Genomic DNA, 17,057 nt, shown 5'->3' with positions numbered 1-17,057 from the left:
CCCAGAACCTGGATGGCTGTACAAGTGAATGCTCTTAGAAATCTAAGGGAAAAAAGGAAAGTTAATCTTCACAAACACTTTCAGAGAATAGAAAAATTGAACACATATAAATTGTTTTTATGAGGACAAAATGACATTTTCCTCAAAACCTGACAAGGATTATAAGAAAAGGAAATTACAGAAAATTATCTCATGAGCATAGATTCAAAATCCCTAAATACAATATTAACAAAGAAACCAAGAGCTACATACAAAGAACAATACATCAGAAATATGATGAGTTTAGTCTGGGAATGTAAAAGTTAACATTTTAAAATTAATATTTACAATATAAACAGAAAAAGGAATAAATCTTATGACCATCTTGATAGATGCCAAACAAATTTTAAATACAACACTCGTTCATAATAAGAAAAAATACTCATAGCAAATTAGTAATAGAAAGGAATGCTCTTAGTCTTATAAAGTATACCTACAAAAAAAATCAACATTAACATCACTTAAGGATTAATTATTATTTATTTTTTAAATTTATTTAACTGATATTTTAAGTTTGGGAGTACATGTGGAGGTTTGTTACGCAGGTAAATGTGTGTCACAGAGGCTTGTTGTACATACTATTTAATCACCCAGGTATTAAGCCCAGTACCCAATCGTTAACTTTACTGCTTATCTCCCTCCTTCCCTCTTCCCTCTTCCCCTCTCAAGTAGAACCCAGTGCCTGATGTTTCCTTCTTTGTGTTCATAAGTTCTTATCATTTAGTTCCCACTTTAAGTGAGAACATGTAGTATTTGGTTTTCTGTTCCTGTATTAGTTTGCTAAGAATAATGGCCTCCAGCTTCATCCATGTTCCTGAAAAATACATTATCTTTCTTTTTTATGGCTGCATAGTATTCCATGGTTTGTATGTACCACACTTTCTTTAATGATGAATTATTCAAACATTGTTTCCTGAGATCTGGAATGGGAAAGTGTTATTACCACTTCTGCTCAGCATTAAATTTGGTGTCCTAGCCAGTGCAATAAGACAGGAAAAAGCAATAAATAAAGAGTACATGATAGGAAAGAAATAAAACTAGTATTTGTAGACAACATGATTGTGCACAAAGAAAATCCAGAAGAATCTACAGAAAAGCTATTAAAATTAATGAGCAAATTTACCAAGGCAGCTAGATAGGTTTATCTTTTTAAAAAAGATCAAGTATACTTCTATATGTCAACATTAAATAAATATAAAATGAAATTTTTTTTGAAGATAGAGTCTCACTCTATTACCCAGGCTGGAGTGCAGTGGTGCAATCTTGGCTCACTGCCACCTCCACCTTCCAGGTTCAAGCAGTTCCCTCTGCCTCAGCCTCCTGAGTAGCTGGGATTACAGGCACCCACCATCACGCCCAGCTAATTTTTGTATTTTTAGTAGAGACGGGGTTTCGCCATATTGCCCAAGCTCGTCTTAAACTCCTGACCTCAGGTGATCCACCTACCTCAGCCTCCCAAAGTGCTGGGATTACAGGCGTGAGCCACCACACCCAGCAGAAATTTTTAAGATATCATTTACCATATTATCAAAAAATCAAATAATTAGGGGAAAAATGTAACAAAGGATATCCAAGAGCTTTATACTAAAAACTACAAAATACTGAGAAAATTCATTAAAATTTCATTTTAAAGTATTTTATTTTTTAATTTTGTTTTTCCATAAGTTGTTGGGGTACGGGTGGTATTTGGTTACATGAGTAAGTTCTTTAGTGGAGATTTGTGAGAATCTGGTGCACCCATCACCCAAGCAGTATACACGGCACCATATTTGTTGTCTTTTATCCCTCACCCCCCTCCCACTCTTCCCAGTCTCAAAGTCCATTGTATCATTCTTATGCCTTCGTGTCCTCATAGCTTAGCTCCCATATATCGGTGAGAACATACAATGTTTGGTTTTCCATTCTTGAGTTACTTCACTTAGAATAATAGTCTCTAATCTCATCCGGGTCATTGCAAATGCTGTTAATTCATTCCTTTTTATGGCTAAGTAGTATTTCATCATATATATACCAGAGTTTCTTTATCCACTCATTGATTGATGGGCATTTGGATTGGTTTCATGATTTTGCTATTGTGAATTGTGCTGCTATAAACATGCATGTGCAAGTATCTTTTTCAAATAATGACTTTAAAAACAGAGGGATATGCCATGTTGATGGATATAAGAATCAATAAGATGAAAATGTCAATTCTTCCCAAATTGGTCTATAAACTCCGTGCAATGGCAATCAAAATCTCAACAGGTTGTTTTCATTCCATTCAGAAATTGACACATTGATTCTAATATTTATGTGGAAATGCAAACAGCCAAATAGCCAGGATGATCAAGAACAATGCTGAAGGACTTATACTGTAACACATCAAGACCTATTGTAAACCTGTAGAAACTAAAACAGTGTGGTATTTGCACACAAAAAGACAAATAGATTATTGGAACAGAAAATGGCCAGAAGCACATTCACATATATATAGCCATCTGATTGATGATAAAGGTGATAATAAATAAAATGGGGCAAAAAGATCTTTTTAGTAAATGATGTTAAACATATTGGATATTCCTATATACATTAATTAATAAATCTTGATCTCTTACTTCACACCATATATATACACATATATTTGCAAAACATTGAAGTTTTAGATGTATTGTGGATCTAAATGAGAATGGTAAATCAATAAAACTTCTATAAGAAAGCAAAGGAGAGTATCTTTATAACCCTAGCAAAAGCAATGACTTATTTAAATAGACCAAAAGAAAAATTAAATAAAAGGATCAAAAGGCACTAACCAGCCAGTCACAGTGGCTCATGCCTCTAATCCCAGCACTTTGGGAAGCCAAGGTTGGTGGATCACGTGAAGTCAGGAGTTCAAGACCAGTGTGGCCAACATGGTGAAACCCTATCTCTACTTAAAATACAAAAATTAGCCAGGCATAGTGGTGGACACATGTAGTCTCAGCTACTCATGAGGCTGAGGCAGGAGAATTGCTTGAACCTGGGAGGCAGAGGTTGCAGCAAGCCGAGATTGCACCACTGCACTCCAGCCTGGGTGACAGAGGGAGACTCCATTGCAAACAAAACAAAACAAAACAAAACAAAAAAAAACATAAAAAGGTACTAACCATAAGAGAAAAGCTGATAAACTGGACTACAATAAATTCAATAAATTATTTTTATTACATGACACTATTAAGATAATAAAACGCAAGGCGCAGAGTGGGAAACTAGATTTGTAAATTAGATAGCTGACAAAGGGCTTACTTGTATCCAAAACATATAAGGAATTTCTGTAAATTGGCTGGGTGAGGTGCATCATGCCTGTAATTCCAACACTTTGGCAGCCTGGGGCAGGAAGATTGTTTGAGGCCAAAGGTTTGAGACTAGCTTGGGCAACATACTGAGATCCTATCTCTACAAAAAAAATGTGAAAAATTAACTGGGCATGGTGACATGCACCTATAGTCCCAGTTACTTGAAAGGCAGGAGGATCCTCTGAGCACAGTTTGAGGCTGCAGTGAACTGTGATCACACCACTGCCACTCCAGCCTTGATGACAGAGTAAGACCCTGTCTCTAAAATAAATAAATAAATAAATTTTTTAAAAAAGAATTCCTGTAGATAATTAAGAATAGGGCAGAAAATCATGTAGAAAAATGGGCAAACGACCTGAATAGGCATTTCCCTTTTAGCACTGCTTTAGCTACATCCCACAGAGTCTGATATATTGTATTTTCATTTTAATTCATTCAAAATAATTTCAAATTTACTTTCAAATTTCCACTTTGATTCATAGATTGTATAGAAATCTGCCGCTGGATTTTTAAGCGCTTGAAGAGTTTTTTGTTTTTGTTTGTATCTTTCCGGAATTGATTTATACTTTAGTGGTTTATTACAGTCAAAGAAAATCTCAATTCTACCAAATGTGTTTTGTTTTATGACTCAGGCTTTCAGGCTTGCTTTACAAGAAATACTAAAGGAGGTTCTTCAGGCTGAATGTAAGTGACCCCAGATGGTAATTTGAATCTTCGCGAAAAATCAAAAAGCACCGATAAAGGTAATTTTATAAATATGTAGTTATAAGAGACAGTATCAATGCATATTTCATCTCCTTTCTTCTCTTAATTAATTTGAAAACCATTTTATTAAACAAAATGTATATAATTATATTGCTGTACCTATAACATAAAAATGGCATATATTTGACAATAAGAGCACAACGGAAATGGGTTGGAGCAAGTTGTATTGGAGTAAAAAAATGATGCTAAGTAGTAACTGAAATCCACAGGTTCAAATGGTGAGAACCAGAAATGGTAAATAAGAAAGTAAACTCCTTAAAAATATACCTGTTTTCTTTTCTCAGCTTCATTAGTAGACATAAAATTGTATATTATTTATTTATTTATTTATTTATTTATTTATTTTGAGATGGAGTCTTGCTCTGTGTCCCAGGCTGGAATGCAGTGGCACAATCTTGGCTCACTACAACCTTCGTCTTCTGGGTTCAAGCGATTCTCCTGCCTCAGCCTCCTGGGTAACTGGGATTACAGGTGTGTGCCACCACACCCAGATAATTTTTGTATTTTTAGTAGAAATGGGGTTGCCATGTTGGCCAGGCTGGTCTCAAACTCTTGACCTCAGATGATCCGCCTGCCTCGGCCTCTCAAAGTGCTAGGATTACAGGCATGAGCCACTGCACCTGGCCAAAATTATATATCCTAACAACTATAACAATGTATGTTTGGATTTGGAACACACATAGATGTAATATGTATAAAAACAGCAAAAACAGGGAAGAGAGAAGAGAGCTATATAGGAGTAATGCTTATTATGTATGTCACTGGAATCAAGCCAGTATAAACGTGAAGTAAATTCTGATAAGTTGAGATGTACACAAGAAGCCCTAGAGCAACCACTTAAACTCAAAAAATACAGTGAAGAAGATCATCAAAGGAATGAAATCATTACACTAGGAAATATTCTTTTTTTTGCAAAAGAAAGCAATAAAGAAGGAATACAGGAACATAAAAGGCATGAGAAGTATAGAAAACAAAAAGTTAAATTGCAATGTAAATCCAACTATATCAATAATAACATTTAAAATAGATAGATTAAACAATCCAATCAAAAGGCAGAGAATGTTAGACTGGACAAAATGTAACAAGATCCAACTATATGTTGTCTACTGGAGGAGACACATTTTAGATTCAAAGATACAAATAGGTTAAAAGTCAAAGGATGAACAGAGATATATCATGCAAACAGCAACCATAAGAAAGCTGGATGGGTTATACTAATATCAGACAAAATAAATACTAAGACAAAAATCATTACTAGGGACAAAGAAGGATATTTGTATAAATAAAAGAGTTGACCCACCAAAAACGCACACAAAGTATAAACCTACAAGCACCTAAAACAGAGCCCCAAAATAATGCAAGAAGTAAAAAGAAGGAGTAAAGGGAGAAATTAAATGAATCAACAATAATAATTGGAGACTTCAGTACCCCACGTTCAATAATGGATAGTGGGCCGGGGCACAGTGGCACAGTGGCTCACTGCTGATAATCCCAGCATTTTGGGAGGCCGAGGTGGGTGGATCACTTGAGGTCAGGATTTCAAGACCAGCCTCACCAATGTGGTGAAACCCTGTCTCTTTTTAAAAATACAAAAAGTAGCTGAGTGTTGTGGCACACACTTGTAGTCCCAGATACTTGGGAGACTGAGGCATGAGAATCTGCTGAACATAGGAGGTGGAGGTTGAAGTGAGCCAAGATCATGCCACTGCACTCCTGCCTGGATGACAGAACAAGACTCCATCTCAAAAAATAATAATGATAATAATGGATAGAAAAATTAGACAAAAGATCAAAAGAAGATAAAAGTCTTGAAAAACACTATAAACCAACTAGAGCTAACAGATGTATATGGAGAGAACACACCAAACAACAAAAGCACATACATTTTTTTCAAGTGCACATGGAACATTTTCTAGGACAGACCATATGTTAGGCAATAAAACAAGCCTTAAAACACTTTGAAATATTAAAACCACACAAAGTATGTTTTCTGATCAATATGGAGTAAAATTAGTAGACATTAACAACACGAAGAAATTGGGGGCCGGGCGCGGTGGCTCATGCCTGTAATCCCAGCTCTCTGGGAGGCCGAGGTGGGCGTATCACGAGGTCAAGAGATGGAGAGCATCCTGGCCAACATGGTGAAATCCCGTCTCTACTAAAAATACAAAAATTAGCTGAGCGTGGTGGCATTTGCCTGTGGTCCCAGCTACACGAGAGTCTGAGGCAGAAGAATCGCTTGAACCCAGGAGGCGGAGGTTGCAGTGAGCCAAGATCGTGCCACTGCACTCCAGCCTGGCATCAGAGCGACTCCATCTCAAAAAAAAAAAAAAAAAAGAAATGGGAAATTCATAAATTTGTGGAAATTAAACCACACATTCCTAAATAAACAATGAGCCAAAAAAGAAATCACAAAGAAAATTACAAAATACTTTGAGATAAATGAAAATGTAGACACAACATATTGAAATTTATGGAATGCAACTAACATATTATTTGTAGCTATAACCACCTACATTAAAAAAGAAGATTCAGATCAATAGCCTAATCATCCACTGTAAGAAACTAGAAAAGAAGAGCAAACTAAACTCAAAGCAAGTAGAAGAAAATAACAACAATTAGGATGGAAATGAATGAAATAGAGAATAGAAAAAGAATAGAGAAAATCAATGAAACAAAAAATCAGTTCTTTGAAAAGAGTAAGAATATTGAAAAACATTTATCTAGACTGGCCAAGGAGAAAGAAAGAGAGAGAGAAGTCAATTCACTAAAAACAAGAATGAAAGAGAGGACATTACTACCAATTTTCCAATATAAAAAGGATTATAAGGGAGTACTATGAACAACTGTATGCCAACAAATTAGATAACTTCAGTGAAATGGACAAATCACTAAGAAGACACAAGCTATAACTGATGTAAGAGAAAATCTGAATAGACCTATAATTAGTAAAGAGATTAAATTAGCAATATTAAAATTACTCACAAAAAAGAAGCTGCACTGGTGAATTCTACCAAATACTTAAAGAATGAATAGCAATTCTTCCAAATTCTTCCAAAAAATAAAAGAGGAGAGAATACTTCCTAACTGATTTTATGAGGCCAGTATTACTCTGACACCAAAGCCAGACAAAGTCATAGCAAGTAAAGGAAACTAAAAACCAAAAATTCCTTATGAAAATAGAAACAAAAATCCTCAACAAAATACTAGCAAACTGAATCCAGCAACATTTAAAAAGAATTATACACCATGAACAAGTGGGATTCATCCCAGGATTACAAGACTGTCTTAACACGAAAAAAATCAATTAATGTGATACACCATACCAATAGAATAAAGGACAAAAACCACATGATCATCTCAATAGATGTAGACAAGGTATTTGACAAAATTCACAACCTCAATGATAAAAGAACTAAACAAACTAAGAATTAAAGAAACTTTCTCAACCTCATAAAGGACAACTGTGAAAAACCCATAACTATTATGGTTAACATGACTCTTAATAGTGAAAGATCAAAAACTTTTCACCTAAGATGAGGAGAAAACATTCTTGTCTCATCTCAACACTTTTATTCAACATTATATTAGAGGTTCTAGGGAGAGCTTTGACAAAGGAGAAAAAAGCATCCAGATTGGAAATGAAGAAGTAAACCTGTCTCTATTTGCAGATAACATAATCTAGTATATAGAAAATCTTAAGGAATACACTAAAAATGTGCTAGAAATTTTAAGTGAGTTCAGTGAGGTTGGGGATACAAGACCAATGCAAAACTCAATAGGATTTCTATATACTAGTCATGAACAAATTGAAAATGAAAATTTTAAAATTATTCAGTTTACAATAGCATCAAGAAGAATAAAACACATAGGAATAAATCTAACAAAAGAAGAGCAGACTTGTACACTGAAAACTACAAAATAGTGTTGAATGAAATTAAGGCCAGATGCAGCGGTTCACACCTGTAATCTTAGCACTTTGAAAGGCCCAGGTGGGAGGATCACTTGAGCTCAGAAGTTTGAGACCAGCCTGGGCAACATAGTGAGAACTCGTCTCTATAAATAATTTTAGGCTGGGTGTGGTGGTTCACACCTGTAATCCCAGCACTTTGGGAGGCCAAGACGGGTGGATCACTTGAGGTCAGGCATTCGAGACCAGCCTGACCAACATGGTGAAATCCCATCTCTACTAAAAATACAAAAATTAGCTGGCCGTGGTGGTAGGTGCCTATAATCCCAGCTACTTGGGTGGCTGAGGCAGGAGAATCACTAGGACCTGGGAGGCAGAGGTTGCAGTGAGCCAAGATCGCGCCATGGCACTCCAGCCTGGGTGACAGAGCAATACTCTGTCTCAAAAAAAAAAAAAAAAATTGTAAAATTAGCTGAGTGTAGTGACACGTACTTGTTTTACTACATTCCATACTGGGTGACAGAGTGAGACCCTGTCTCAAAAAACAACAACAACAACAAAAAAAAGAAATTAAAGACTTTAAAAAATGAAAAATCATACCATTACGGACCAGAAGACTTGTTAAGATGGCAATACTCCCCAAATTGATCTACAGATTCAATGCCATCTTTTATAAAAATCCCAGCTGGCTTTGTTGCAGATTTTGATAAGCTGATCCTAAAATTCATCTGTAAATTCAAAGGACTCAGAATAGCCAAAACAATCTTGAAAAAGAACAAAGTTGGAGGATTAACACTTTCTTGTTTCAAAACTAATTACACAACTATAGTAATGAAGATAGTGTGGTACTGGCATGAGGCTAAAGATACCAATCAATAGAGTAGTATTGAGACTCCAGAAATAAACTCTCACATTTATGGTCAACTGATTTCAACAAGGGTGCCAAGACAATTCGACAGAGGAAAGAATGGTCATTTCAACAAATGGTGCAAGGAAAGCTCAATATCCACATGCAAAAGAATCAAACTGAACCCCTACCTCCTAGTATATACAAAAATTAACACAAATTTATCAAAGGCTTAAATGTAAAAGCTAAAATATCCTCTCAAAAGTATTTGATCATGGAATACATATATTTTATTAGGAAAAAATATCAGGTTTTTAGACTTGTAGGATTATTTCCCAGTCCTTGAAAAATATTCATTCGCTTTGTAACGTCAGGTTGCTTTTGATAGACCAGCTCTTTGTCGATCAGGTTCTCAGCATCTATGAATTAATCATATAGGTTCATCCATGTCTGCAATGTCCATCATTTTTAAACACTGCAAACCACATTTGATGCCCTCTCTTTCTTAGAGAAAATGTCTTTAAAGTACAGAAATAACTTGAAATTGTGGAATCAAAATTGAATTCCAAATAAGTTAATGTTTTAGCAAAAATGAGAAAGTTTTATTTAATTTGACTCTCCTTTTTTGGTGTCATTTTATTTGGCGTTCTAAAGCTGTCTGATTTCCAAAATTTACATTTGTACTGTCTGCTGAATATGCAAATAGATGAGCAAAGTTTAGTTTGTTTTTAGACAAGATATCAACAATCTTTTTTATTTTATGTTTTCTGCAGTTTCATTTTGATCATCATAGAAACTAAGAAGGTGATTTGAAACTCTATTTTTCAAATCAAAGTACCTAAAAGGTAGGGGAAACAGTGATTTGACAACTCGCTTGATATGCTACTATACAAAGCATGACTTCTGGTAAAATCTGACAGAATCAGAGCTACACGGTATGAGGCAAACACATCTCGTACCCAAATTTCCCCTTTTGTTCACGTTGCAACCTCTTAAACAGGAAATGTAACTTTAGTCAGTTTCATGTATGAATGATACAATGATACGTGTTTGCACATGTGGCATATTTAGGCTAAATTAGCAACCGTCAATTTCAAATTAACATTAGTGTCTTTGGGGAAGACCAAAAGCTTTTCATTGGTTATTTTTATAGAACTTATCTGTCTCACCCTGGACTTGTGAGATTTAATTTCCATATGTGCTTTCATATCCTTGTCTCTGCCATGCCTAGTCCCAACTTATTTTCTGCTTATTGCCCAGTATGCTCTGTTTTGGTTGTTTACCTCCCTAATGCAAGTTGTGTGTTTCCTTCTATTATTAAAACAACATTGTCACTTAGCCTTCTGTTTGGTAATTTCTGGGTCAAGCTAGGGTTAGTATTGTAATCATCCTCTTTTTATCTGAACACTTAGAACATGTGGTTACAATATTTATAATGTTAAAAATCTAAGTAGCCCTATCGCCATAAAAATCACCCTGGTAATCCACAGACAAAGTCAAAGATACAATGTTAACTGTTCATGATTGCAATGCCCAGAAACTGCACACTTAAGTTACATCCCTTGGAGTGATGCAACAGTGAATAATCCATTATTGTGAACTACAAATCATGGTTGCCATCATGAGTGGTCAGGGTTAAAAACAAGGACAGGGCTGGGTGCAGTGGTTTATGCCTATCATCCCAGCACTTTAGGAGGCTGAGGCAGGTGAATCACCTGAAGTCAGGAGTTCGAGACCAGCCTAGTCAATATGGTGATACCCCCGTCTCTAGTAAAAATACAAAAATTAGCCAGGTGTGGTGGCTCATGCAAGTAATCCCAGCTACTCTGGAGGCTGAGGCGGAAGAATCACTTGAACCTGGGAGGCAGAGGTTGCAGTGAGCCGAGATTAAGCCATTGCACTCCAGCCTGGGTGACAGAGCGAGACTCTGTCTCAAAACAAAAACAAAAATAAAAAATAACAGTGACAGTGGCTATGGGTATCTATGCCATATCCACCAGACACTAAAAACAGTGTTGCTTTCAACTCTTATTTTGGGAGACAGGGTATGGGTTTGGTACCTTTGCCCTAAAACTTGAGCAACCATTGCTGAAAAATGAGACTTTTTTTGAATCCTGGGGAGGACTTTCCTGGAATACAGAGGTTTTAGCACTAAAACTGGGATAGTACCAAGGAAATCAGGATGATGGTTCACTCTATTATGCCTTTGGTTGCTTTCCAGGGTGCCAAAAGAATTGTTTTTGACGTTTTTGTCCAGCTTATAGTAGCTGCTTTGGAGATATGTTAACTTCCTTAATTCATCATGCTGGAAGTATGTATTATTTTTTAGTGTGTCTCTGTCTCACTAAAATGTAAACTTGATGAAAATAGAGATTTCTGTCTGTTTTGTTCACTGATGTATTGCATGTACTTGATACACAGTAGGCACTCAATATCTTTTGATGAATAAATGAATTAATAACATCTGAAGGAATGTGCACAATAGATTGAAGGAGAGAATAATCAAACTGGATAGACTAGTTAGTAAGCTAGTAGAGAGGTCCAGATAAGAGATGGTAGAGATACTGGAGACAATGAAAAGTAGACTGACTCAAGAGATAGTTAAGAAGCAAAATTGCAGGCCAGGCACAGTGGCTCAGCCTGTAATCCCAGCACTTTGGGAGGCTGAGGCAGGCAGATAACCTGAGGCCAGGAGTATTAGACCAACCTGGCCAGAATGCTGAAACCCCATCTCTACTAAAAATACAAAAAAAAAAAAAAAATTAGCCAGGCGTGGTAGCAGGTGCCTATAACCCCAGCTACTCGGGAGGCTGAGGCAGGAGAATCACTTGAACCTGGGAGGCAGAGGCTGCAGTGAGCCAAGATTGTGCCATTGCATTCCAGCCTGGGCAACAAGATGAGATCCCTCCACTGCACTCTATCCTAAGCAACAAGAGCGAAACTCTGTCAAATAAAATAAAAATTAAAAAATAAACTTGAAAGAGAATTTAAAGATCTTCTGGCCTTCCTTCATATTTTACAGAATATAAAAGCATGTCCCAGAAACAAGAAGTGACTTTCCAAGTTCAAAATGAAGTGATAGAAATCCGTTAAGAAGCCAGGGCTCCCAATCTCTAGCCTAACCAAGGGCACTGCTCTTTTTCACGAAATCATTCACTCATTCAACAAATATTTCTTGAGTGCCTACTGTGTGAAGGTACTGCTGCAGGCACTAGTTTTTAATCATGCTACTTTTTCATCTGCATTCACCTCTGGTGACTAATAGTTGTATTCATAGTGCTGAGGCATTCGGTAAGCAGAGTTGACTGACAGCTGGGTGTGGCTTACAGCTGGATCATCCACTTTCAATTTATAATCACTTCTTAGTGCCTGAAGGAAGAGGAAATAAGTGGTGGATTAACATATGAAGCAATTAGAGAATAATATACGTTATAAGGTATATAATTAAGTGCTAAATTGCATTGCATGACTGTAAGTGCAATAGGGAGGAACAGGAGCTAAGGCCCGGAGTATAGTGCAATCTTAAATAGGACAAAATCTTCCAACAGTGGTAACCATCGGATCTCTCACATGTTCATCTGAGAAAGTTCGGCCAACACTTACTGGGCAGGCACCGTGCTAGGTGCCTAGGAATATAAAAAGAATAAGACATGGTCCCTTCTCCCAAAATCTAGTGACAGATGAAATACTTATAATGTTAATATAATACAGTAAATGATGGAAATAGAGGTCTGGCCAGAGCGTTATGGAAGCAAAGAGGAGAGCAGCTTTATCTAATCAAAGGATAACATCAAGGCTTTTTGGACCCTGACATGTGAACTGAATCTTCAAGGCCACTAGGTTTTAACTAATCCAAGAAAGTTGCAAGAGCAGTTTTAGAAAGCAAGAACAGCATGAATAAAGTTTTCCCCTTATCAGGAAAACTAGAGACTAAGTGAAATAAGATAAAAACCACTATGTATCACTGACTATAAACTAGCTCTTGTAGCTAACTTTTATTGAGCTCTATGAGCGAGAAATTGTGCTAAATTTCTCACACAACCCTCATAAAAATCCTTGAGAAAAGTACTCCTAGCATCCTTAGTTTATAGATGAGACAATGAAGACACTGAGAAGTTAACCTGAAACCAGGATTTGTGTCCAGGTCATTTGGTTCTTTGCCTCCCTGCCTGGATTATGTCCTATTGTGAGTATTAGCTTCTCACAAATCGTATCCATATGGTATTACTCTACTTTTTAGACTTATTATAATAATATTTGAGAGGAGTATAGATCTATCTGATCATGTTGTTTAATCAACAACCAAAATAGGACTGTTGGTTAAAGGAACAAAGGTTCTCAAGGTCACTGGAGACCCAGTGGCAAGGCTAGTTATTCGTGTGTGTCCTCACTAAAATATATGCCTAAGAATGATTTTAATCAGAATGAAGTCTCCTGGACATTCCAATGATAAGACAGCCATGTTATTTTTTTTTTTTTTCTATTTTCGCTTTGATGGCTGCAGGTCAGTGGTTCTCATACTGTTGTATATATCATGATCTCACCTGGGGAGCTTGTTTTAAATATATAGTTTTTGGGCCCCCATTTCACACATATGCCAGAGTCACTGGAGTAGGAATTGGGCTGCTAAATTATAAACAAATTCATGAAATGATTTCATTCCATTTCAGGTCCACTTTTCCCCATTCTTCTTTACATTCTCCTTCCCTCTCCAGGGCCTTACTTCAGTACATGTACTGAGTGCCTACTGTGGATGCGGTACAGAGTTCTATAGACTGAGGATAGAGCAGTAGACACGACAAAACAAAGCTCCTGCTCCGACAGAGCTTCATTCTGGTCAGGAGACAGATAATAAATACATGAACAAGTAAATAAGAGGCAGTACAGCACAGTGATTAAGAGCTTGTGCTCTGGAGCTAAAACAAATGTAGCCCTGAGACATGGTTCTTCCTCTCTTGGTTGGTTGACTTTAGGCAAGTTACTTAATTGTTCAACAGTTTCTTCGTCTGTGAAATGGGACTAATAATATTCCCTGCTTCTCAGTGCTATTTTAAGGAGCTAATAAGATAATATACATAAAGTACTGAGTACAGTGATTAATACATTGTCTGCAGTCAGAGTTAATTCCTTTTGAAATGACTCATTACTGCACCAGTACAGTGAAGTTTAGTTGCTTCTCCAATATTGCCATCAATGTATTAAGTTCAGCTTCTCTGTTTATCAACAATGTTTCTGTGTAGTAAGTGTATTACACAGATACATTTTTTCTGTGTAGTAAGTGTATTACACAGATACATTGTTTCTGTGTAATAAGTGTATTTCTGTGTAGTAAGTGTATTACACAGAAACATTGTTTCTGTGTAGTAAGTGTATTTCTGTGTAGTAAGTGTATTACACAGATACATTGTTTCTGTGTAGTAAGTGTATTACACAGATACATTGTTTCTGTGTAGTAAGTGTATCACACAGATACATTGTTTCTGTGTAGTAAGTGTATTTCTGTGTAGTAAGTGTATTACACAGAAACAATGTATCTGTGTAGTAAGTGTATTACACAGTAGTAAGTGTATTACACAGATACATTGTTTCTGTGTAGTAAGTGTATTTCTGTGTAGTAAGTGTATTACACAGAAACAATGTATCTGTGTAGTAAGTGTATTACACAGTAGTAAGTGTATTACACAGATACATTGTTTCTGTGTAGTAAGTGTATTACACAGATACATTGTTTCTGTGTAGTAAGTGTATTACACAGATACATTGTTTCTGTGTAGTAAGTGTATTACACAGTTACATTGTTTCTGTGTAGTAAGTGTATTTCTGTGTAGCAAGTGTATTACACAGAAACATTGTTTCTGTGTAGTAAGTGTGTGTAGTAAGTGTATTACACAGATACATTGTTTCTGTGTAGTAAGTGTATTACACAGAATTGAAACAATGTTTCTATATAATAAACAATCTTTTAGAGATGTTTCTGTGCCCCTAAAGCATTTCCCCTTCCACAGTTTCTAGTTTCCTGAGCAGTGTCCATACCATACCCTGCCTCAAACTGCTAAACAAGGAAGAAATTGACAACAAAGTCCATCAGAATCCCCAGCTCCTCAGTTAGGTAGCTGAGTAGTTCCCTAGGCTGGTTAGAATTAAGAATGTTGGCCAGGTGTGGTGGCTCATGCCTGTAATTCTGGCACTTTGGGAGGCCGAGGAGGGCGGATCATCTGAGATCAGGAGTTTGAGACTAGCCTGGCCAATGTGGTGAAGCCCCGTCTCTACTAAAATTACAGAAGTTAGCCAAGCATGGTCGCGTGTGTCTGTAATCCCAGCTACTCAGGAGGCTGAGCCACAAGAATCACTTAAACCTGGGAGGCGGAAGTTGCAGTGAGCCAAGGACGTGCCACTATACTCCAGCCTGAGTGACAAGAGTAAAACTCCATCTCAAAAAAGAAAAAAGAAAAAAAAGAATGTTATAAGCCTCACCAATACAGTAAGTGAAAATTAAACAATAAACAACAAAAACTAAGTAGACCCTTGGAGCCAACACTAGTAGGTAGATCAGTCAGATGATATGACAGTTAAGGGTTATGTTTTTTAAAAACATCCTTCATATTTGTTGGGACAACATTCACAATCATCATTATCTCTCTTGTGTCTCATAACAACCTTGCAATTCTCATTTAATTGATGTGTAAATGGAAGCTAAGTGCAGCAAATGAATTGCCCAACTAACCTCTGCTAGTTAGTGGCAGGCCAGTGATTCATACTCAGGACAGCTGAATCTTCCGTAGCATTATATACAAATACATAGCGTTTTTTCCCACAGAAATGTTTAAAATGCTTAATCCATCCACTTGAAAAAAAAGAATAAGAAATACAAAATGTATTCAATATACAAAATGCAAATATATAATACTTCATTTTCTTTTCGTATATGTCATATTTGCAAGTTTACATTTGCTTATGTGATTACATGATTCAGGTCCATCTCCCCCACTACACCAAAATGAATCATATCAATTTTTATCTAACACATAGTAGGTGATCGATGTGTATTTAATGAATGCATGAGTTATCTACTAGTGTGGATTATAGCCAGGAGGTCACAGACATGTAGGTGAATTTAGCTGTTGGTTTAAGCGGGAGCAGAAATGCTAGCAGTATCTTATATGGAAATACTGAAAATGGGCAAAGGAGTCACTTCCTAGTCGCTGGAGAGGATGATTTGCATGTACTGGAGTTGGTGATTTGAAGTCAAGAGCAGGGCTGATCTAAGCAGAGGAGATGCAGTTGCTAAGCATTGGTTTACAGGGTACTAAAAGTCAAGAGGTTGTCTCGATTATCAAAAAAATAAAATAAAAAAATAGGGCAGTTTCTTAATATTTGGTCCTCATCAGATCTACATCAGAATACCTGGGTGGTTTAAGGAGGCAGATTCTTGGATCCAAACCTTCAGAATTTCCAGGGGACAGTGCCAAAAAATCTGCACGTATAACAAGCTCTCCAGGTAATTCTTACTTCCAAAGTTTAAGAACTACTGGGCCTGCAATAGGTCTAAGAGTGTGTCTGGGGAAGAGTCAGCCTTATATTAATATTATAAAGTAAGAAAAAGAGAAACCTTTGAAAGAAAAAAAGAGCAGCCAGAGAACCAGAGTCAGGGCATATTGTTACGAGCCAAGGGAGGTGAAAGTTTAAGAACCAGTAGATAGCCAAAAATGTCAAATGTAACAGAGATGTCCAGAATGAAGACAGACCAGCCTGGGCAACATGGCGAAACCCCATCTCTACAGAAAAAAGTACAAAAGTTAGCTAGGCGTGGTGTTTCACACCTGTAGTCCCAGCTATTCAGGAGGCTGAGGTGGGAGAATGACCTGAGCCCAGGAGGTTGAGGCTTCAGTGAGCTGCGATCATACCACTGCATTCCAGCCTACAGAACGAGACCTTATCTCAAAAAAAAAAAAAAAAAAAAAAAAAAAAAAATGACAATAGAGAAAAGCTGTTGAATTTGGTAGAAAGATCAAATGTGGCCTTGGACTATATTTTCTGTACAGTTGTGATGATAAAATACAGATTTTTCTGGGCCCTGATCTGTCCTTCAAGATCCAACTAAAAACATTGCCTCCCAGTAAGGTATATCGAGTCCACCAATCCCTGTGGCAGATAATTCTATTACAGCAGTTCACCTGTTATACTA

General features: G+C 36.7%; 1 pseudogene; it reads left to right on the top strand.

Annotated features, from left to right (window-relative positions):
* The window catches only part of LOC105732262 (5'-nucleotidase domain-containing protein 1-like), a 93,792-nt pseudogene that overhangs the window by 73,891 nt on the left and 2,844 nt on the right, over positions 1-17,057 (top strand).

Source organism: Aotus nancymaae, unplaced genomic scaffold (assembly GCF_030222135.1).
Source record: "Aotus nancymaae isolate 86718 unplaced genomic scaffold, 86718_ANA_hifiasm-v0.15.2.pri h1tg000004l, whole genome shotgun sequence".
Lineage (NCBI taxonomy): Eukaryota > Metazoa > Chordata > Mammalia > Primates > Aotidae > Aotus > Aotus nancymaae.
Note: the sequence above shows the minus strand (reverse complement) of the source record. Positions and strands in the feature narration are given on the sequence as shown.